This window comes from Phalacrocorax aristotelis, chromosome 8 (assembly GCF_949628215.1).
Source record: "Phalacrocorax aristotelis chromosome 8, bGulAri2.1, whole genome shotgun sequence".
NCBI classification, from domain to species: domain Eukaryota; kingdom Metazoa; phylum Chordata; class Aves; order Suliformes; family Phalacrocoracidae; genus Phalacrocorax; species Phalacrocorax aristotelis.
Window position 1 is genome coordinate 2,281,826 of NC_134283.1, and position 23,786 is coordinate 2,305,611.

General features: G+C 55.6%; 1 protein-coding gene across 1 annotated transcript in view; it reads right to left on the minus strand.

The window, feature by feature from the left end:
* Positions 1–23,786, minus strand: part of ZNF469 (zinc finger protein 469) — a 102,407-nt gene that overhangs the window by 37,401 nt on the left and 41,220 nt on the right. Inside the window, exon 2 of the mRNA XM_075101195.1 lies at positions 12,578–12,626. The gene's annotated coding sequence lies outside the window, so the exon portion shown is untranslated. The remainder of the gene's footprint in view (positions 1–12,577; positions 12,627–23,786) is intronic.

Sequence of the window (23,786 nt, forward strand, 5' to 3'; positions counted from 1 at the left end):
CACCCTTCATATGAAAACCAGATGCCACAAGTTCGGCTACAAATCAAAGCTGACAGGGGGACGAGAGGTTTACTTAGGAATTGAGAGAGGGCACGAAACCTTTCAAAAGGGGCTACCGTGCAGCCCCCCCGATGCACAAACCCAGAATTGTACCAACCCTCCCTCCGCCCCATGCCACGGAGCCTGAAAAACGCCGATAATCATCCCCTTTCACGTTATTCATGCTTTCCATTGGCTTCTCTAGAAATGATAACTGGATAAGGAGTTGTTACCTGGGGAGCCTTTTATTTTTGTTAGTTTTAACTTATCGCTGCTTGCATTTATACAGCTGGTTGGGAGGGCACAGGGTACAGCCGAGCCTGGAAGAAAAGCCTTGCTCAGAGGGCGAGCTGGTGGCAGCATCCTGACGGGTACGGCGCTCTAATGAACTGTCAGCTTGCAGAGGGAGGGCTGATGAAACGGCCGGGCTAATGTTCAGTGACAGCCGCGATTTACTAATCCATCCGAGAAATAAATAGGAGCCGTGTGGAATAAAAGCGGAGTTCAAGCCCGACCCTCGCTGGGGCATTTGCAATGAAACAAAACGTCAGGTTTTATAAATGACCTTTTCATGTAAGTCCCCGGTGAGGCCTGGGAGGAAGTGGGGGGCGGCTGCCCGAGGAAGCGCTTTGAAAGCTGCGAAGTCAGGAGGCTGGTACTGGATGCGGCCGAGGCTATGGCAGGGTGGGACTGGGGCTGGGAGGAGCAGCAGGGAGATGATCTCCAGCCTGCCCGGCCAGAGGACCATACCATCGGGGTGGGCATCTCCCACATCTGCAGCACGCATCGGGGCGGGCATCTCCCACGTCTGCAGCACGCATCGGGGTGGACATCTCCCACGTCTGCAGCACGCATCGGGGTGGACATCTCCCACATCTGCAGCACGCATCGGGGCGGGCATCTCCCACATCTGCAGCATGCATCGGGGTGGGCATCTCCCGTTTAACCCTGGAGCTGCAGAAAGGAAGTCTCAGCTTTGACCTGTCATGGGAAAACAGGGCTAAGACCTCGATTTCCGATGCTAAGTAATGCTCAGATGTGCCGTTCCTGGCCTCGAGGATTTATCCAGCCCCGCTGAGAAGCTGTCTGGGCTGGGATGCAGGGCTGCATTGAAATATTCTCTTCAAGCCGAGCCCTCGCATCGCTGCTGTCACCGTCTTGGGGCTGCTTGTGGTGGCTTTTGAAGCTGCAAAATTTCCTGGTTCGCTTGTCCTGTGAGCCAGGGCTGCCGGCAGCGACACCCTGACAGCCGTGGGAGGGATGTTGTGTTGCAAAATCCGCTGGGATGCAGGCTGGATCCGCGCCGTGTGAGCCCTGTAACCATCCCAAGGACCTCGCCGTGAACTCGGGGGTTGTGAAACTCTCCCCAGCCGACGTTCCCATCTGGGGAGCTCCATCAGCCCAGCTTGTGCACCTCCCAGGGAGGATTTCTCTCTACTGGAAAAAGAGATTTTTCAGAGCGACCTGCCTCTGCCTCCTGACAGCCCTCGCTGCCGTCACAGCCCAGGAAACATGTCAGCTCGGGCAGTTTGAAAGGATTGCTGCAACCAGTTGGCAGCAAAGATCGCTCGGACTGTGGAAGTGCTTTGGGATGAAAAGTATGTGATAAATTAAGATTACTACTCTTCCCTCTGATCAGCCAGTCACTGGTTTCCAGCGTGGTGCTGGCCAGAAAAGTCTCACCGAGGGATTCTGGCCTCGCCCCGAGAGCTTGCGGTTGAATGAAAGCAGATATTTTACACCAGCGTCCAGAGTCTGCTTTGGGCTCTCAAAGTGACAGAGAATTCACCACAGCTTTCGTAATCTCTTCCAAAATTAATTATCCCTGCTTCTCAAAACCTTCCCGCTTGAGTTCCTCGGCCTGCAGCTTCGGCGGCGGAGCCAGCAGTGCCGCAGCGTGTGCGACGGCAGAGCCTCTGCCACCAGGTACTTTCCCTCCGGGTGGTATTTCAGGCAGTAATCCATTCCCTTTTAGCCTGCTCATAAGCAAGCTGAACAGATCGAACTGGATTCTCATCTTTTTTGCACTAAAACTGGACGTAGAGCCCGTCCCTAAGCTCTTGGCATCACCGCGCCCTGCTCCCATGGGAGCACTGCGAGAAGCCCCGGGCTCACTGCTCTGGCTCACGCGTGACCCGGGCGCGTTGCTGTCGGAGCTTCGCTGTGGGTTAGTGCTGCGCCAACCCGCGCAGCATCCGCAGGCATCCGCAGCATCGCTCTCCGCTGCTTCCAGATGAAAAAAAATAATCCTGAAGAGGGAAAAGCAGTGAGCAGAGGGCAGGGATCCCTCCAGGATGCTTGGGGAAACACCCGCCTTGCTCGCAATTCTTTGCTTGCAGTTGCCTTGCTTGCAATTCCTTGCTCGCAATTGAGGCGGAGGCAGGTGGAAGCTGGCAGGAAAAGGACTTTGGACTTCCAGCCAGACGGTGACGAAGCATCGGGGCAAGAAGCAGTGCCCCTACCTGGCACCGCTCCCTGGCACGCAGCGTCGCTGCCGGAGCCGTCGGGGAATGCGAGGTTGGGACCGCAGCTCATCCGTTCTCGCCCGGAGCAAGTTTCAAGGCAACAAAAAGCCAGTGCTTGACCCAAACTCTCGCAGTGACAGCTAGGGGAGGCTTTCATTAAAACCTTTACCTCCTCGGGAGGAGATTCTCCACCCGCAGCGTGTGCAGGTGAAGTAGGGCTTGAATTAATATAAATAATACAGCAGATGCAAATCGTGGTGACGAGCTCTGCAAGGCCACGACAGGTTGCTGCCTCTCGTTTTGCCCGTGCCCCCGTCGTGTGCTGAGCTGATGGAAAAGCCATGCCTACGAGACCTGCCACAGCCTGGCACCCGCCGCGCTGTGGCATGAAAAATGGCAATGAAATGCTTCCCCGGCCCAAGGGGGAGAAGAGGCCACTGAAACACATTTGGAAGGACTTTATGTGAAATAAAACACTGGCTTTAGCGGAAACGCTGTTGGGAAGCACATCACTCGCTGCACTGCTAGAGCTGGAGGGAATATTAGGGAATAAGGGTTTGTTACCCCAAAATGCAGGTAACAAAAAAAGCCCAAATTTTCCGTTCCAAAAGCAATGTTTCACCATTAATTTAGGTTTTTGGGGTATTTTTATGTATTTCCAAGAGAATGCCAGTGGGATGGATGAAACAGAGACCCTGCACACACAGATTCTGGTGCTGGTGTCTCCACCGGCAGCAGCTCGTGCAGTGCTCGGCTGCACTGCCCTTCTCACCCCCTCCCCGCACCCTTCGGCGACAGCCAGCACCCCAGGGTCGCAGCACCAAGGATGGGCTCCGCGGCACGTCCCGGCAGCCGCGATGCTGGGCAGTTTTGCCGGGAAGACGTGGGAATCCTCCCTGTCACCATCTCCCTCCTGTGCCTCTGAACGCCGGCCAAGGAAAACACCATTGTGTTGGGAGCAGACAAGGAGCTGGTGCCAGTGAGGTATGAACAGCCGGCTCATTGTGTCCCTCCGGCTGCCGGCTTAGCTCGGGGTTAGGTCAGCCTAAGTGTGCAGCTTTTCACTTCGAGCCTTCATTAATGTAGAGAGGAAATGAGAAACATTACACGGTAGGGCTGGTTTGCGTGGAAGGCAAACCTGGATAAGGAAAATAATCCTCCTTCCCCAACACGATGCTCTGGCAGCAAGTGATGGCCTGAAACGGGAGCAGGGCTGCTGAGAAACACAGGGCTCAGCGGGATGGGAGCGATGCTGTGGCCGCTCGTCTTGCCCACACTTGGTCCAGCTCCTTCCAGCCCGTCCCCTCCATCCAGCATCCCGTCCCCCAGGGTGCTGGGATGCACAGGCAGGGATTGGGGGTGCTCCCACCCCAGTGTGCTCCTTCCCCTCCCCTTTATTAATCCTTTTGCTGAAGAACAGGCGTCCCACACCGGACAACCCACCCAGCCCCTTTGGTGTGGCCTCCAAGGGCTTTTCCAGCTTTGGAGGGGTGGAAAGGGACACCCAAGGCGCAGGCTGGGACACTGGGACCCTGGTGGGCGAGGGCCGAGGGGACAGTTCCCGATGGGCTCCCCTTTCAGCTTCAGCTCACAAATCACCTGAAATAAGGTCATTTTAGTTCAGCAGCTCGGGGCTGTGTGAACTCCCCACCTCCTCCAACAGCTTTCGAAGCTCTGCCAGCCCAAGCTGCCTCCTGGGGATTTCCTGAAGCTTTAACAAGGTCTTTTAGAGAGATAAGAGCGAGTGCCATCCTCGGCATCCTCATGTCTCTCTCCTGCCAGGTTAGACACCAGGTGTTTAGTGAAACCCACGGTCTGGAGGATTGAAGAACCCACCTCTCCCTGCTTCCACTCTTGGAGCAGCGTGGACTCTCCAGCGGCTGCTCTGAGGCGCCCGAATCCCCGCTCTGGGTGGGAGCAGCTTGTCCTCGCACCCAGCCAGCCTCGTCCAGGCAAACACCTCCTAGCCCTACTCGCTCTGCTCCCTTCGGCATCCTCCTCCCATGCCCCCGGGAGCTGCGCCGGCCCCAGCCCCTCCGCACGGACACCTGCGCCGCTTCTCCCAGTCTCGCCGTTCCCATCGCCCCGGCAGCGTTAGGCGTCGGCACAGGGAGCCCGGCGTTTCCACACGTGTGCGAAGCACCATGCGCGCCACTGGCAGGCTGTCAAGAAGCAGCATCACTCTCTCCAGTCCAAGAACTTCCTGGGCTCTTGTTTTGGTTTCAGCAAAGATAAAATGTCAACATTTTTAGGCACAGAGGGACGGCCGGATAGCCTGACCTGTCAACATCTAGAATGGAAAACATGCTCGTCAAGTACTCGGGATGAGGTTCTAATTACTCCCCGCATACCAGCCTGCATAAATACAGCGGAGCGGTCCAAGAAAAGCACACTTCCGACACGAAGAGCTTTTCCTGGAGTTACGCACAGTCTCCTTTGCCCTGGGAGCCAGGTTTCGTCTCCAGTAGGTAGCAATTTGCTTCTGCTGGGTTTGCAGGGCTTTATGGAGGAGCTCCAGCCCAGGCAGCATTTTCCTGTGGAGGAGTAGAGCAGCACCCTCCGCGGTGATGGGAACGGCGATGCTGTGGGACACGGCCCGGGGTTGCCGCATCTGAACGGTGCTGGCTTGGCCCTGGGGGTCCTGGGGGCATCGGCCACACTGATCCCAAAGCGCCGGAGGATGCTGTGGGATGCTGACATCTCACCAGATTTCGTCCTCCCCGAGTTTGCTTCTGGGAAAGCCGAATGGGGCAGAGATCTGATGCCTTATATGAGGTCAAACTCCCTTATCTTCATCAACAGCCTCCAGGCTCCCACATGCCTGTCAAGCACTGCAGGTAAAGAGATGCTACCCCAGAAAAATGCAACAAATTTGTTTGACGCAAATCCTCAGCTCCCTGCCCCGCGTCCCGGCTCCTCAGAGACACAGTTTCTGCTTCCTCACAGTAAGAAACCCCCTCTTCAAAACTTCCACCTTGACTTTGGACAACCTGCCCTCTCTGGGCTCCAGGCCCTGGGGAGGCAGCTCCTGCCTGAAACTCGTGGTAAATAAATGCCTCCTGCCTTCCCGAGCATGGCAGCGGTGCTGCCGAGGGAGGCTGAGGAAGGGATGAGGATGCTCCGAGCCAGGGCACATCAGTGCTGCTGGGTGGATTTGTGTTTGCCTCAGTCGCTGTGAGAGCTGGGCTCTCTCTCTGCTACAGACCTCCGCTTTCCCACTCCGTACATTACAATTTCTGCGTCATCAATGGGCAAAGGAGAAAAGAAACTCAGTCGATGGTTAGAAACTCCTTGTTTTAGAGTAAAAAGACCCTAAACCACAGCTGGCCCAGCCATCAGCTCTGAAGACACTTGACCACGAGCAGGACCAAGGTTGGCTTGAAGGAACAGGAGACTCTTTGGAAGCCGGAAGGGTGCCAGCAGAGACTGGGACGGGATGGGAGGACAGCTAGATCTGAACCAGCGCTGCCTCAGTTTCCCCCCCAGCCTTTTCCGTGCCATGGATATTCCAGTTGTAACCTCCTGGATGATAAACCGCTGCCTCCCGAATGGCACTCAAGGCGATGAGGGTGTCAGCTCTGGTGGGCGCTTCCACGCCGTCCCCAAACACCCTCCGAGGGCTTTGCCTGGCAGCTTCAGCCGGGCCGTCTTCCAATTTGCAATCCCCATGAAGAAAAGCCCAAGAGCAGGAGAGCAGGGCCGCAGCTTCATGCAACACACGGACCCTCTTCGGGAGGGTCTCGGGGGAGCGGCAGCAGTTGCAGGCAGCAGCAGAGCAGGCAGCGGCAGAGCAGGCAGCGGCGCTGGCTGGGCTGTTTGAAGCCCCACGTGGGGGACCTGCCCTCTGCAATCCATTTAGCACTTGGCACCACTCAGAGGGCTATTTTTAAAAGGTATGCAACTGTCCCAGAAACCCAACTTTGAAGTGTGGTTCAAGGCTTTGTTGTTGTGAAAAGAAAGGGCTTTTTTACGTTTGTAATTAAATGCAAACACAAGTGAGTTATTGGACCAGAGCTGGCCAAGGCAGGTCAGCTCCGCTCTATCCATCGGGGCTGGATGGTGTCCCGCTCCGGTTTCACAGCACGCCTGATAGACTGCCGGCCTCCTCTCCGCTCTGTAAAATGCTGTGGTTTGCTGTCAGTAAGAAAAAATTGTTTCCTGGCCACCGATAAGTACCAGGAGAGCACAGGGCTCCTTCCCATCCTCTGCAGCCCAGCGCTGGCATATGAAAATCAGCCCCCAGCCGGGGTGGGGTGGGCAGGGGGCTCGGTGAAACGCAGCGGTGATCCTCGGCAGCAGGCCCCGGGCAGGAGGGGAGGTTGGTCTGTTCCCCTCTGCATCCTCTCCATGTGCATCCTTGCTCCCAGCCTGCCTCCTCCTCCTCCTCTTCCTCCAGAAAGTCCAGGCTTTTCAGGGTCCACCCTTTTGGCCAACTTTATGCGTCAGCCAGGGGTAGGTGATGCCCGAGCCAGGGAGACCCTGGAACGGCCCGAAGAGGCGATACCAGCCAGCCGGTGCCTAATGAACCAAGCAGCATGGCCCAAACACCTCCAGGCTGGCAGGAGACGTCTGTAGGAGCAGTTTGCACCTCTTGGCTGCGCGGTTTTGGATGTGGCAAGCAGAGCCACAAAGCTGCTTGAGCTTCTCTTCGCCCCGCAGCGGTACGGGACTGGAGAGCAGCCTTTCCCCCTTGCAGGGCTACCGAGCGTCTCCAGCTCTGAGTCTGCAGCCAGACCTTCATCCGGGGAGTCCCGACTGCAACGGCACGGTCAGCTAAGAAGAAACATTAACACACGGTGCGACGCCAGGAGAAACGCAGGGGTCCCCTTACACTTCCCACCCAGGGAGGTATTTTGGAGGTGTTGCTGAGCGGGAAGCCCCGGGCCAGCACCCGGTGTTATTGCAGCCTGGTTTTAAACCTGGCTGGGGAGGGAGGGTGCTAATTGAACATGACAGCTTGACAGGAAGGGGCGTTAAATAACTCCTGCCACCCCGTTTGTCTGGGCAGCTCCGCGCAACCACGGGGAGGGGACAGGCGGTTCCCCTTAATTAAAAAGCAGCAGATCCAAACCAAAAATAGATCAGGCTCTTTTTTTAAGGGGACACTGACGGTCGCCCACGGCTGCATTTTTCACATGCCTTCTGAAGGAGATCTCTATCGATGCACGGGGAGGATGAGCTGGTTTGGGTCCTGCAGTTCGCTGAGTTGCACCCGGGGACGTGACCGTGCCCAGGATCCTCCCGTGGGCTCCAGCAGCCCGTCCCATGCACGGGGCACTGGGGCAGAGCTGGTGGGTAACACAGGGATGGAAAAGACCTCACCAGCGGGCAAAGCGACGAGAGGGGAAGGAATGGGTGCCAGGCGGATTTCAGAGCGCTGCCTGGAAGGCAGGTGGGCAGGCAGCAAGGGTTGGCACGGGGGAAGCTGGGCTTGCGAGGAGTCCAAAACGCAGTGCAAATACCTGCCTGCTGCCCTGCCAGCGCCCAGCACTCATGTACTGCGCTCCTGACCCCGCTCCCCGCCAGCCAGGTCAGGAACAGGTGACCATTAAATGTGTTAAAACCAAAAAAACCACAAAAACCCAGATTAAAACGCAAAAGAAAACACGGGGGACAACACAAGTGCTGGTTCTTCCCTGCTGGATTTTGTACCTACATTTGCAGGACCCCAGAGGAAGGAGGGATGGGCAAACTCGTAGAGCAAAATGCGCGCTCCTGCATCCTGCTGCACGGTGGAGAGGGCTGATGCCAGTGACCCTGCGAGCGTGGGAATGGTGAGAAAGGCTCAGACCTCAGGCCCTTTTGTCTGCCCCCGTGCCTCTGAGAGCATCCCATAGTGAAGGATGGGAGGACAGCCCCAAGCAGGACCCTGCCCATGGCAATGCTGGCGCTGGTCATCATCAGCTACAGCCCTAAGGCTCCGGGTTGAATATTCCCTTCTGAACCAGACTTGTGGTAAATCTGGATGGTTTTCTTAGATATAAATGCCCTGTCCTTTTCTGAGATAGGTCAAGTTCTTGGTTTCAGCCTCTTCCATCAGCGGCTTTGTCCGCAGGCTCTTTGCTCCAAGGTCTTTGAGGGTTATAAATAAGCAGAAACGCTGGATCCCAGTAACCTCAGACGATGCTCCACAGGGAGACCCCGGCTCTCGCACGCCTCATGGGTGTTATCCTGGAAAACTCACGCCACATGTGCAGGCAGGAGGCAGTGCCCTGCCCTCCCGCGGTGCAGAGGGGCAGTCTGCACAAGACCCACATCTTCCCTCCCAGCCATCCCACTGTTGCACACGGGCCGGGTTTCCCTGAATCCTGGCTCTGGTCCAGCAAAGCTGGGGTTGGACTTTGCTTCCAGCTCCTTGGGGATGCAGAGAGCCCGCGACAGCCGCAGAACAGGGATTCCTGGTGTTGTGGGGGATGCTGCTAAATGGCTTGTAGCCCATCGCCCTTCGCTGGGCTGCGGGGTGGGTGTCAAGGCTTTAAAACAAGCAGCACCTCGGCAATGGCTGCCATAGGGGCTCCAGCCAGCCCGCAGCTGGGATTTGGAGGGGACCAGGCAAACCCCAAACGACTCCGTGGTGTCTGCCGGGGTACACGGCCGCGATGCGGTTCCCTCCGCACGGCGCAGGGTCTTTGCTTTGTTTGCGGTAACAGAAAGGCGAGGGTAGGCTCAGACTTCCCGGGAAGCCACATCCACGCGAGGGGGTGTTAAGCGATGAGGAACACCATCGGCCGCCCCAGCTTCCCTTCCCAACCCTCTGCCCTTCGGCAGGAGGGAGAGGGGAGTCCCTTCCCATGCTGGAGCGGGAATTTAAACTGGGAATTCCTTTCACTTGCTCCCAAGTGGATGATAGAGAGACCGAGGCTGGCACAAATGTGTTGGCAAGCCAAGACCATGCTCCCTGCACGTTTTTCCTTCGAAGCTCAGCTCTGACTTCACTCGCGCGTGTGTAAATGAGACGTAGCCCCACCAGGGCCAACGCTGCTGCTCCCTGTACGTCGGCAGGTCGGGGATGAGGAATTAAAAGCTGGACCGCAGCCTGAGCTTCTGCAGACTGAATGCCCAGCAGTCAGGCGCAGATACCTCCAGAGCTTGATTCCCAGCTACATTAAGGCCCCTTTATGCTCCTCTAGCCATGTAAAGAGGTCTCTAAGTGAGTGTAAATTAAATTAAAGTTACTTTTGCTTCCTTTTTAAGGCCCCTTTATGCGTCCAACGAAGGGTAAAGGAGCCTTAGTGTGACTGCGAGGCGGACAGGCTTCCCTGCCAGGCGCAGGCAGGTGAGAGCCCCTCCTGTGCTGCCTGCGCTCGCCCATAAAGCGGGTGCAGCAGCTTTATGGGGTGCCGGCTCCAGCCGCGCCGGCGTGGGGCGTGACGGGGGCCGACATCCCAGGGACAGCGGGTGCCTGGGCAAAGGCACGGCAGGTCAGCCGGAACCACATCAAGACATCCCACATCCACACATGGCCAAGGTTGCCTTTCCAAGGACAAGACAGGCTGGGATGTGAATTTTAAATGCCCAGGAGATTTTTTTTCCCTGTACAGGTGAAGGTATTTCCCCACGTACCCTGGCCAACTTACAACACAGATAACTTTATTATGCCTGAGAGCATTTTTCCTGCACCAGCCTGGTTAGGATGTCTCTCTCCAAAGCTGTTGGCTGGCGTGTGCAGCCAGTTCTTGCATTTAGCCCAAAATACGACTGTATTTTTACGGTGCCAAAAGCAATTCCTGCCACTACCGCCTGTACGACGTTTGCTGACCGCAAGAGCGGTGCCGTAGGGGACGGTACAGCGCAGGTGTGATGTGCTGTGATGCCGGCGCCTCGCCGCAAGCTCACCACATCCTCAGCCTCTCCTCCCAGGCGCGAGGACCGATGGTACATCCCGACCTTCTGCACAATCCCAAAAGCTGCTCTTTGACCCCAGTCCCGCGAGTCACCCGCTAGCAACTAGGATAAATATGCTCAACTCATCCCAAGGTCCATCTGTCCCCGCGGCGTCTCTCCATCAGCACATCTTGCGCTAGTGAACCCCCAGCCCGGTGAGGTCCCAGCTGGGGGAAATCACCTCTCCCAAGCGCTCGGGTGCCAAAACCCTCCCTCCTTATGGGGCTGCCGGTTTGTTCTGCGCTGCCAGGCCCAGGTTCCTGAAGCCGCTCAGCCCCGAAGGAGTTAAGGGAGCAGAGCGCAACTCGGATTCCTCCACCTAACCCTCCAAAGTCCCCGTATAACCAGACTTGGCACTTTGAGAAAGCTCCACAAATCCAGAGGCTAAAACGCGCTGCCTTCCGTTCGTCAAGAGAAGGCAAGTCCCAGCTAATTGAGGAAACAGAGCCTGCCCCCAGCCCCCTTCCAGGCTGCTTATTTATTTAGGAGCTTTTTCCCCCCCTTTTTCCTCTTCCCCCCCCCCCCCCTTCAGTTCTTCCCAGAGCAAACATGAGGAAAAGAAAGTGCAAATTAATTTGGTGGGGCACGGCTGCGATTTATGATGCTCCCCAGCTGGCGAAGGCTGTTAACCCCATCGGTGCCCGGCGCGGGTGGGTGCAGACACCCCGCTGCCCCCCGGGGGGTGCAGCATCCTCCCGGCCCCCCCGAATCCCACAGGGAGGCTTCCCCATCCACCACCGCCCTGTTCCTCCGCTCCCCACGAAGGGAGAAGGCAACGGGAGCAGGAAGGCAAAGGGAAACAGTAGCAGATGACTTTTCTTGCCCCTAAATCTCAGTTTTCCCCCCTAAACCTCAGTTTTTTCCCTTTTTCCGTTGGCTGGCTGCTGCTGAAGGTTTCCCGAGCATACAGTAGGTTTTGGGTTTTTTGGGGGATTTTTTTTTTTTAACTCCCTCTGACTACTGCACACAACTCAAAGGAAATCTGGGAAACCAAATTCTCAGCTCTCCAAAGCAGCAAATGGAAAGTCACTTAAAGGGACTTCTCCCTTAAAGCGGCAGCAGCGCTTTTCTCCGGCGGCGCAAAAAAAATGGGGTTAAACACCCCCCCAACCCGCCCAAAACCAACCCGGCCGGGCTCAGCCCTCCCGAGGACGGGGCTGGGGCCGCCCCAGGTGACAGCTCATTGGGACCCCCCCCCACCCGCACCCTGCCAAGCCCCCCACCCCACCGGGGCCGGTGGGAGCGCTCCGTGGGGGGGGGTGTGGGTGGGTGTGCACATCCCGGGGGGGGGGGAGCAAAACGGGGAGATGCCAGCACCCCACGGTGTCCCCGCGTGTCCGCGACACCCCGCCACACACACCATAGTCCCGGGGAGGTGGGGGGGGGCTCCATAAATCCCCCCCGGGGGGCAGCGAGCACCGGCAGAAGGGTTAAGGGGGGGCGGGAGAGGGAAAAAAAAAAAAGTAGGAGAAGGAGGAAAGGAAGGAGCGACATCAAAGGCAACTTCTCTGCTCAGCAGATGAGCAGATCCATCCTCACTTCATATTTTTTGCAGCTGAAGTCGGCGCTGGGGGCGGGGAGGGGGGGTGGATTAACTCTTTATCTCCCCCGGGGTGACCCCGCCGGGACAGAGGAGACACTTTCCCGGGAGAGGTGGGATCATCGCAGCCGATGACAGGAGGGAAGGGAAGCCCGGTTTCCGAGGGGGGGTTTACCGGGAGCAGCCCCCAGCCCGGGGCAGGGGGGCTCTGGCATCCCCAGCTGCAAACCGCCGGGGTTTAGCCTTGTTGGGGGGGCGGGGGGGGGGGGGAAGGGGATGGCAATGATTTTTCTTTTAAAGTTCCAGGATGACACAAATAACCCAAATACCTCGCAGCAAAGGAGCATCATATTTTAACTCTGACAAACCTCGCTGAGTTATTGAATGAGCAAGAAAGGGGAAAGGGGGCGAAAAGTTGCGTTAAAGGGTCTTTGCAGAGCGAAAACGCAGGAGCCCGCAGCAAGGCGGGTTCGCGAGGCGAACAAACCCTAGGAAATCACTGGCGTGGAGGTATGAAACCCCCAGCACTGACATGTGGCAAGCAGCACATTTTTCCTTTTCCCCCCACCCCGTCCTTCGACCAAACAAAAAATAATATTTACATGCCATCAGGGAGCAAGCCTGAAATGACAAAAGGGTGTTTACTCACCTCATTATAAGTCGGCCGGAGGGGAAGGCTGCATCCTCCTCGGCGAGGGCTGAAAAATTAAAAAGTCGGGAAATTAAGAGCTGCCGTCTGGCCCTGTGCAGTTCCTCCGTAATCTGTGTATAAAAAGAGAAGTCTTCATTACTGACCACAGGCACGGAGCTGCGCTGCTCACGCCCCCTCCGCGCCGCACCAGCCAGTAGCACGCAGAAGTTGGGCTACGGGAGAAGGAGACAAGCTGAGAAGGGACTATAATGATTTATCTGCACCTCTGGTGGGGGGGCGGGGGGGGGGGGAGGGAGAAAAAAAAGGATAGAAAGGGGGAAAAAAAAAACCGCCCCAACTTCGCTCTGAATATGACACGGGAGGAAAAGTGAGTCTTGTAGTTGCAGAAGAGTGACAGACGCGGGGATGTGCCAAGTCCCTAAGGACAAAAAACCCACACACCTCTTTAATCAGCCCTTTAGCCAAAGCCTTAATTAAAAATGCTGCTACAAAATATCAGATAATGGATTGCATTTTCAGGCCTCTCTGGAAAACCGGCTCATATGGCAATGTTTCTAAACTCCTGCCAGAGCAGGGAAAGCTGCCAGTTTTAGGTTACAATATCAAAGGCACGCATCCTCTGCACCAGCAGCCCGCTCCCAGTTACACCGGAGTAAATCCAGAGCCACCTCGCTGCCTTTGAGGCAGCTGGGGCCGATTTGCAGCAGAGCAGGATCAGGCCCTGCCCTGGCAAACTGCTGGGCTGCTCCTGCCTGCAGCACCGCCGGAGAAATTTGGCCTCTTTATCCCCCGATCTGTGATCAGGTCTCCTCACGTCTCGTGTTAAAAAAAAAAAAAAGCACTATTCTCCCAATTTGTAAGGATAAAAGGCCGAGGGGATTATCTGCTTTGCTCTCCTCTGACAGCAGCGAGTGTAATATTTGAAACCCCGCTCCGAGGCTAACACGACTTTCCATAGCAAAGGACTGACTGACACTTTTCATGTTGCGATGCTTATTCCCGGAGCTCCATAAGCGTAGAGAATGAGTCGGCATCCAACCTCGGCGATCAAGTGGAATCGCAATAAAACCCCCTGGACTGGATGCCATCCAAGCAGCTCCGGACGGAGCAGCCCCTGGAACGAGCACGTGCTTATTTACAGCAACGACTGCAAATTGCCTTTGAAAAGTCAGTCTGGCTTTCGCGGACTGCAATAGCGGGGCTACACCAACTCTTGACGTTGTTTGCAGTAAAGCTCGCGCGGTTTTGAATTACTCATATTTAACATCTTTCTTTTTTTTCTTTTCTTTTCTTTTTTTTTTTTTTTTCTCCTTTCAGCCCCCGAAGCGAACAACCATTTCTTGGCATCACCGGGTGACGGCTGCGCCCTGCGCATGGAAGGGAGGCACAGACAACCTCCCAGTCGTGGCTTTGCTCTCATGACGTCCAACCCTATGGGAACACGGTATATAATAATACACACCAGTTTGGATCAAACGCTCTCCAAAGGCCTGTGCAATTTCAGCAAAGGCCTATTTTGATGAAAACCAGAACTAAGGGGCTGAAAAAAAACGCTGCTTTTTTGCCCGGCTTGCCTCCAGCCCGCCCCCACCGAGCCTGAACGCAGCTCTACGTGGGTGAACCGGTCCAGGCTGATGGTGCTGCCTGCTCGCACCCAGCATCCCGGCTCCCCCAACACCGCCAAGGCTTCGGCATGGGCTCAGCTTTTGCTTTTTGAAGGCAAGCATATGCGTGGCTTTTTGCAGCAGATCTTTCCTCAGGGAAAACACCCCAAACCACCCCTTGAAGAGCAGGTCACTTCCATGCAGCCATAGCATGCTGTGTTCCAGCAAGAAGGGTACCAGCGCCCCGGCCTTTAGCATCCATCTGGCAAATCTCACGGCGAAGCACTGCACGCGGTCCCCAATACAGCACGCACGTCCAGGAGGAGGGATGAAGGAGGAAAAAGGCTCGTTTTAGCTAATGAGGTAAGTCCAGAGGAACTTCCCCGAAGCCAAGGGAGCTACCATGGGCTAAACCCGGTCTAACAGTGAGCTGGCTCTGGCTCCCGGTCAGGGACTTTTTTAGAAGACTCATTCACAGGGCAAAACAATGAATTTTAAAATACACGCTGTATTCATAGATTTGTTTTGGCCCCACTAACATGAAACCGCTTATATAATTGTCACAGAGCAAACGTCTCATTATGCACAATAAAATGAAGAATTTCATTTTGGTGTCCCGTCCCGTCCCCCCCCAGTTCTGTGCTTTTTTGCCTTGGCCAAGGCGTTTCTCATGTAACATAAATCAAACCCAGGTGCATCTTTCTGCATGAAGCACTTCGCTAATAAACGCTGCTTAAAATACATATATGACTGCATTAAAATAAAACCCAGCCCATCATTTGGAGGCCTCAGAATTCCCTTTCTGACCCAGGAATAGTGGTTTTTCCCCCCAGGAGGTGACAACCCCAACAGCATTTGATGCATTAGATATTGGGACCGAAGTGCCCTGTTCTTCCTCACACTGGGTTTCTTCTGTGGTATCCAACTCACATCCCAGTTGCCTAGAAATCAGGTGTGCTCGAAGCTATTCTCATTTTATACACAAGAAAATGATGTTTTCAACCAAGTACAGCTGGCCGCATGCTTATTTTTAATGGTATGAGATTACGAGTATAGAATAATTATATATTATTAATATACTGTAGTGTCGGTTCATACAGAAGATTGTCCCCCTGCTTTGCTCCCTTTTAGCCGAAGGCTTTCAGCATCTTGCTGTTGCAGGCCAGGCAATCTGAAAGACCCCTGAGCAATGAGGCAATGAGCCAGACCAGGATCCAGCTTCGTAGCTCCTCCGCTCCATCAGGACAATTCTCACCACGTACCCCGTGTTTGCATGCGCGACGGGGTGAAAACAGGCTTTGGTCTGACCGTAGCGCGCATCAGGGACGTCTGATCCTGATCTGAATCCACGACCCTGATCTATCTGAATCCACAGGTCCGATCTGCTTTGGAGCACGCGGGCTGGCCAAGCACCTGCATGAGGTGGTGCCAAGGAAGGTGCTGTGGGCCCAGCCTCAGAGACAAGCCAGAAGCTGATTCATGGCCGGGAGCTTTGCGGGCGGCATCGCTCATCTTTACCGCCTGGTTGTTCTTTATTTCAGGCTCCTCAAAACCGCGATCCAAGCGACCACAGGCTGGACATCAGAGACCAAGGTAAGGGAGATTGTCCCTACCCCAACACTACCAGGAGGTCCCATGCAGAACCACGCTGCAGACCCGGCTGCGAGGACTCACAGGGTGTTTTTGAACGGTGGCTCCAGGCTGGGCAATCCAGCCAGGTAGCAGCGAAGCGCACAGGCTGCTCAACGGGAAGAGGAGGATGAGTAGCCACGAATGCTTTTGATTTCAAGCCCAATGGGGTTCGCAAGGCGGATTTCAAACCCCCAGCCCGCAGCAGTTACCGTTGTTGTTAAAAGCATGCTTGTGGGGACACGGTGCCCGTGGGACAGAAGGAGCCAACACCGTTCCCACCACATCTGGGTTTGCAGGAGACAAGACAAGCCATAGGGAACATCCCTGGGGTCTTGGGCACCAGAAGAGTCACCAGAAGAAGCACCTCTCCAACCCCTTTTTCGACTTGGATGCTCATCCCCTGGGCTCCCCACCACCACCCTTCATGTTTGCACCCTTCCGCAGAGAGAAGACGACCACCAGCATTAGATGAAGGGAAAGAGTGATCCAAAGGCAGCAACACCATGAGACTCGGGGACGGCACCTCTGAAGACCCCGGCCGGCCTCGAAGGGCTTTGATCAACCGCGACGAATCGCCCAGGAGTCTGAGGCAACTGAAGATATAAATCAGTGATCAGGAAACTTAAATTCCCCCCAGCTGAGTCACCACTACTCACAGAATAATTGCAAAGGGCTAAAAGCCAAATAAGGTTCAACATTGCTGTGGATGATAGATGGTCCATACGAAGCTAACATTTTGCTATCAATTTCTGCTGAGAAGCCCATCCCTTTTCTGTTGAAAAACTCATTGGAAGTTAATTTGCTTCCCCAGCTCATCCATAAAAGCAGCAGAGCCGGGCCAGGGCCGCGGGCTGATCTCATCTGGAGGGTGGCAGAGGGGGCGGCGAAAGCCACGGCTGCTCTGCGGTGCCTTGCTCTTCCTTCCCAAAGCAAATTCCCTCATCGTAACCCTTCTGTGACCCTCTGCATCCCAGCACGGATTTCCTAGAAACTCATTTTCTCTCTTTCCTGTAATCTTGCTCTGGTAAAGGCTTGCTGAATAGCTTGACTTCCAAAAGAAAAGCTGACATCAACCGAAAGCACTTTCTACCTAGGGAGACCTGCTCCCGTCCATCCCACGTCCGCGATGGGTTTCTTCTGTCCATCTCCCTTTTATAGGAGATTCGAACTGGCTGCTAAGAATGGGGTCAACATCCCCTGCTCATCGCACGCTCGCACGGGCACGGAGGGCAAGGCTAGCGTAAGGACAGCCGAGCCCATATGGCTTCAGCTATGGTACTTAAGACACGCATGTATGCTGTGCCGCGGTCCTGATGCGTGCCCTCGGAGCGCTGCCGTGGCTTGGATGCAGCCAAATAAGCACCAGAAGATCCCAAAGCATCTTCTCAGGGGTCTTCAGGGTGGGCAGCGGCTCTCCTGCCTGCAGCGACCCTGCCAGCCTGCAGAAAGTGCTGCAAACTCATCGCTGCGGTGGGTGGAAACGGGGTCTGCTCAGGGAAACGGGGGCACGGGGTAGGCGGGGCAGCACTCGGAGGTGCTTTTATAGCAGCATTTCAGAAAAATCAAACCAAACCAAAAAACCCAAACCCCAAAGATTTTGGCTTTCTTGCTCTGCAGACCTCATGGCAAACGGCAGGAGCGTGTGCGGGGCAGGTATTTGCACAGCCCTTATGCTAATAGGGTTGTAGCATCTCTTCCCAGCCCTTCGCAGCCTTTCAATCTGGGAATCCTGCTAATGAAAGGAAAACAGAGAGGAGCTGCGGAGCAGAGGCCCAGGGTGTGGTAACTCTAGAAGGCAGCAGAGGAGGGATGAATGAAACCTTTCACTGTGGTCCAGAGGAGCCAGTGGCACACAGGCTTGAGGAATTCAAGAGCTCTGCACACCAAAGCAGGCGGCGAAGACGTTTCGTGGGATGTGGAGACACAACTTTCCTTTAATTAGCAGGCAGGGAGGACGATGGAGGAGCTGCAAGAGGGGGGACGCGGCACGCTGGATGCAGACACCCCACGGGGGGAAAAGAGTATGTGCATCAGCAGTTAGAAAGGGGACGAAGGAGGCCGGCTTCCCAAACGCTGAAAAGCTGTCCTTATTTTTTTCCTGTAATTATGTCTCTAAGGGATCACTAACATTTACATTTTTGTACGAGCTGTATAGTTTATTCACAGCCCTGCTCAGCAAAAGCTCCGCTAATAAATAGACTTATTGATGCTTGCACTTCTATACATTATGCTACATCCACGCTCAGACAACCAGCCTATTTTACCCTGCTCTATATTGTGAACAAATTATTCTCCTCTCCGGCGTGGCGCGCTCCCACCCAGCCACGCGCCCCGCACGCCCCCAGCTGAGCCATGAATGGCCGCAGTGTACAGAGCCGCTTGCTCCCCTGCCTCTCCAAACACTTGCGGGGGGGGTGGGTGGGGTAAAACCAAACCAAAAAAGAAAAAGGATGGGGTATAAAGATTCCTTCACACTCTCTGCCTGCGATTATTTCACCTCCCTACCCCCCCCCCCCCAGCCCCTTTTCCTACTCCAAAAATAAATATATAAGGGAAAAAAGCAGAGGAAATGATTCCTTAATGCTTCTGCACAAAAATCCTGTGGCCTTGCTCCCCGTTGTCTTCCTCCTGCGGCCAGAACAAACTCTTTTCTCCTGCCCCTCATTGGGGGAGATTACTACGGGGAAGTGTTTCCCCTCCCACACTCTCAGCTGGCTTGAAATTATGTATACGAAAGTTATCTGGAAGCCTCTCCCCAGCCCGAGCAGTGCTGGGTACCTCCAGGCCACAGGCGAAAGCCTGGGCGAGGTTGGTAAGAGCCGTAACCTGCTCTCATGCGTGAAACAAGTTGGGGAGGTCTCAGTCCTCTCCAGCGTGGCCCGTGTCCACGCCATGGAACCACCCCGGCTCATCCCTGCGCTGAGCCCATCCCGCTGGCTGCGACTGCAGGAATTAGCCCAGCTCTTTCATTTTTTATGACTTTTTCTTAGAGCCAACATCTTTTTCTGACCTTTTTTTTCCTCCCTGCCCTATGCATCCCTGCCCACAGCCGCCGAGGCTGCCCGGGCACAGTGAAGCACCCCAGCACTAGCAGCACACTGCAGCGCAATGACCCACGCCCCAGCAAAGAGCTTTCCTTGCCCCATATCCCTTTCCAAGGGGGAAAAAAGCATTTCTGGCAGACATCAGTATCGGGATCGCTCCCGGCATCCCTGCTCGCAGCCGAAGACCGCTCCGAAGGCAAATAGTACCCCTCTGTGCCTCCGGCACGCAGCGCCACGGACACATAGATGGCATTATATTTAGCTGGCCCCAGATCTCGGGCATAATATTTTTTTTAGCAGTGGACTAAATATTTTTAACATATGCAAACATGCATGACTGAGGCAGCTACAGAGCCGGGGAGCTGGGATGCTGACGGCCTTCCAGGGCAGAACAATGTCACCTTTCTACTCCCCGGCACTGCCTGTCCCCAAGATGATGACCGTGCAGCTTCAGAGGGATGGGGAGAAGGGGATAAGGAAAAACGTGGAAGCTTTTCAGGGTGAATTTTGCAATGCTATCGCAGCAAACGGGTCCAAATTCCTCCGAGGCACAGAGCCGGGGATGCACAGAGCAGCGGTCTGTCTCTCGGGCAAACATACCTGCGTGCGCGCCTGGCTTGGCTGAGAGGAAACGTTCCCGGCTTTAAGCAAACAGAAAGGTGCCGGGTCAAATAAGTGGAGCAGAAAGTTCTGTCGTAGGTAAATAGGTCACTGTCAGCCCTGGTTTGGGCAGTGCAGCCCAGCCGCCCTGGGTATGTACCCCAGCACTCCCACCCCTGCTTTACAGGCGGGGAAACAGAGGCACGAGTGTCCCAGGAGCCACGTGTGTTTGGCCGCAGGAGGGAGAAGGGATGCTGCGCTGGTACCTAACCCAGCGTTGATTCCCTGGACCCATGGGCCAGCTCTGGATAAATTAATATGGGTTAATGGCCTTTGTGCAGCGGCTTTGCTCAGTCTGTCTGTCCCCCACCACTGCCCTGCTCCCCACAGGACACCTGGACACTCAGTGAAACCGCAGGCACCGTGAAAGGGGTTGGTGAGGGAGCGGTTGAGAAACAGGGTGAGGATCCCCAACCGAGCCTTCATCCCACACCGCGAGCAGCGCCTTCGGCAGCTCAGCCTGCTGCTGGGCTGCACGAGATGTGCAGAAATCCCCCAGTTTCATTGCTTAACTCTATTTTGTTTTTTTTGCTCCGTCGCTGTGGCAGCAAAGCTGGGTGGGAGGAGGGAAACTGAGGCAGGGAGAGGAAAGGGAGCTGCCTGCCATGCCGGGCAGCTGGTCCATGGCAGGGCAAGTTGCTGGTGGCCAGTGTCCTCTGCGCTGCACGGCACACCGCATGCTCCCCTGCATGCTGTGGCCATCAGGCCAGGTCCCCTCCTTGGTGCTGGCTTCAGGAGGCGTTTTGCAAGCCCACCCCTTGGGTGTGAGCAGCTCTTGAGCAGCAAAGAAGGCTCATGAGGAACACAACGGGGTTTTTCCAGGGAGGAGAGAGGCTATAGGGACGTGGCTCTGCCCCACAGCAGCTCTCCTGGCCTCGCTGGGCGTCCTCCCCACACCATCACCCTGTCACATGCACTTCTGGCTCCTTATCTCAAAGCATCTCAGACATTTCTCCTTGCTAATCATCTGCAGCTCCCACATACAAGACACTGGTCTCAGTGGCGCATTATTGCTTCCAGGGGGCCAGATGTGGACAGGAGGCACACGCCGTCCCCCGCCGGGGCTTCGCATCCTCTTCTTTCCCTGCAAACAGGCACGTTTGCACTGCCAAAAATTGCCAGATTGTTGAAAGCTGGCTCCAGAAAATCTCTATCAACCAACAACATCCAACAAAATCCCCCGTACACCTGGGACATCAGGTTACATCAGCTTGAAGCGTTGCAGGCTTCACCCAGAAGCATTATGCAGGGTCTTGGCTCAGAGGATGCATTGGTCTTTACAGGAACAAGACGAGGTCAAACTTGGAGGTTTACTTCTTATATTTCTGCTAACAAAACTGTATTTGCACCCAGAGGAGCTCTGGTGCCTCTGGCTGGGCAGGGGGGAGATGCCCTTAGAGCAGCAGGAGATCCGGCGCTGCCAAAGCCCCGCCGGCTTCGGCACAGGGCCGGGATTCGGCTGCTGGGTGACGCTGGCTCTCTGCAGCTGGGAGCTGGTCGGCCGACGTGAGGATTTTGCTGCTTGGCTGTGCTGGCATGGCTGCGACGTGCGACTGGGCTCGGGACGCGTAGGAACGTCTGCTTTAAAGCTTCCTTTAACTCTAATAAAAACAACCAAAGCTCGCTTTGCCTCTTCTCCCGCTGAGCCAAAAAACTGCAACCTTGTGCCCAGGGGCGAGAAAACGAGCAAAACCTGGCAATGGACAGGAGTGAAACGTCACCCCGAGGAACTGGTGGCACGGGCTGAGGCGGAGGGGACCGCTGCGGGGTGGCACCAGGCTGGCATGGGGGGTCCCTCAGCCCTGCCTTGCCTGCTGCCAGCTTTGCAGCTCTGCCCCAGGGCTGCCCCCCGCTTCCCCCCGCGCCGAGCCGCAGGCAGGCTCATATTTGATTTGGAAAGACGTGTGATGCCTGCTAGAAGCGTGATGTTCCCTCTCCGACGCAAGCCGGGAGGCAAGTGCCAGCACGGTTCCTGGGGAGCCGTCGAGGCGGCCCGTGTGTCCTCCCGCTCCCGGCTCCTGGGCTGCCGCCCCCTTCCCTGCATAAACACATCATTTATCCAAGCACTCTTTTGGCTTTGCAGATGTGAAACTCAAGGGCTCAATTTTCTGGCTATTTAGATGCAGAAAGATTGTGATTACGCCAAAATAGGCATCTTAGAGGCGGCTGCATGTTGCTAAACCCTTTCCTGTACCTTTTGTGTTGAAGAGATGCTGCAGAGCATCCAGCCACGACAGAGCTCAGCCAGACCCAGGCTGCCTTCCCTGTGTCACCAGCATCAGTCCTCGTGCATACCATGGGAGGCTGCTGGGATGCAGCGTCCCGAGCCAGAGGTAGGACATGGGCCATCTGCCTCCAGCACCGCCGCTGCCAGCGTGACCCCAGCAAAGGGAGGCAGGAGTCTGTGGCTCTGGGCAAGGTGAGAGGTGCAGAAAGCAGAGCTATAAACCATGCCCTTGGGTTGAAAGGCTGTGGGAGAGCCTGGGGGGCTGCAGGGGGGCTGCTGGCACGGGCAGCAGGAGGATCCATGTTTCCTGCGGGTTTAGCATTGATAGTGGCCACAGCGTCCCTGCTGCAGCATTTCCACCTGTGCAATGGGATTGCTGAGGTGGACCTCTGTTGCAGGGTGCCCTATGAAAAGAAGAGCTGGGAATGGTCCAGGAGTCAGGCAGCACCCTCCGAGGGCACAGCTGCGGAGTGTCCCAGAGCCTGGCACCCAGGTCCCGCCGCCGTGGGTGGTCACCTGCCCAGAGGGTGTCACCACATCTGCTTCTCCTGGTTCTTCCTGCTCTTCCATGGGCTGTGTTCCATACTGTAACAGGACTGAGTAATATTCATTCTCCATTTGCAATCAGCTGAGTTAGTCTTGGCTTTTCCAGTTCCATCATTTCAGCACAAAACTGGGTGTTACCTGCAAAGGCAGGAGAACCACCGGGCCCGTTCCTGCCTCCCAGCTGGCCACAAACCTGGCTGGAGTTTAATCCTTTTTCTTTCCGCTTTTGCATTTTGAATTGAACAAGAATAACGAAGGAGGGAACACCACCTTCTTCTTCTACCTATCTCTGACCCGGGTATCCCCCAGCCCTGCAGGCACCATCCCAGAGCCACTGTGGTGTGTCTGGATGGACGCATGCCTGCTTGAGCCCTGCCACGGCTGGTGCAGAGCTGGCAGCAGCGACGCGCTGGGGCCGTGGGACCGGGCCTGGCATCGGGGCACCGTGTCCGGTCCTGCTCCAATGCTACCGCAGCCATCAACTTTCCCAAATTTCTCTTAAGGCCATGCGGGCTTTCCCCCTGCACCCCTCTCGACCCCGGCTCCCTTTCACACCAAGCGACACAGACCCTCTTTAAAGTCTTATTGTAGATGCAGCAGTGCAGCCTGAATTTTACTTGAGTGCATGAATAAAAAGAAGCTTTTCACAGAGTTTCAAGCAGCACGTGCATTTAAAAAAAAAACCAAGATGACTAGGAGGAGGACAAGGTTGCTGCCCCTCTGAAGCCAGCGGTCCCAGTGCGGGGTCCCCTCTCTGCTCGGCACAGAGGGCTGCAGTCTCACCCTGAGGTGTGCCGGCAGCTCCCCTGCGCGTCCAGATGAAAGGACACCTCACAATCGCTGCTTAATGCTGGGTAAGTGTTTTTCCTCAAAATTATGGGAGAGGAAATTCAATATTTTTTTAGGACTTGGCTTTGCATAATAACGACCGGCACGGGGAGAACAATTCGGTATTGATGCTCAACACAAACAAGTACCTTCCAATAACCTCACACCTCCGACTCCAGCCTGGCCGCGGGTCAGGCACTAACCTGTCCCCGGCCGCCACCGCAGTGCCACGGTGCCAGCACACGCCCCTGAGGCCACCCGTCTCCCGTGGAGGTCAGAAGGGTGACAGCGTTATGTCCACCTGCAGCCGCAGATGCCCCCCAAGATGCTTCACTAGGCTGGGAGATGCAGGATACAGAAAAAAAAATAATGTATATTTTAATGCAGCACAGGGGATGGGAAAGCAAGAAGATATCCTCTGGGAAGAGGAGAAAGGTGTCTCACCTTTGTGGTGGGAAGAGGAAGGACCATGGCGGGAGATTGGCAGCTTTGCCCAGAAATGCCTGCTTTCTGCTGGCACAGAGACCCAAGCCTAGCAGAAACGCAGGGAGAGCCATCGCAGCATGACTTTGGCCAACGCTCCTGCGAGGTTTCAAAACCACAGAGAACAAATCTAAGTTGCATCAAATGAATGAAGGCAAAGTTGTTTCAGCCACCTAAAAAAC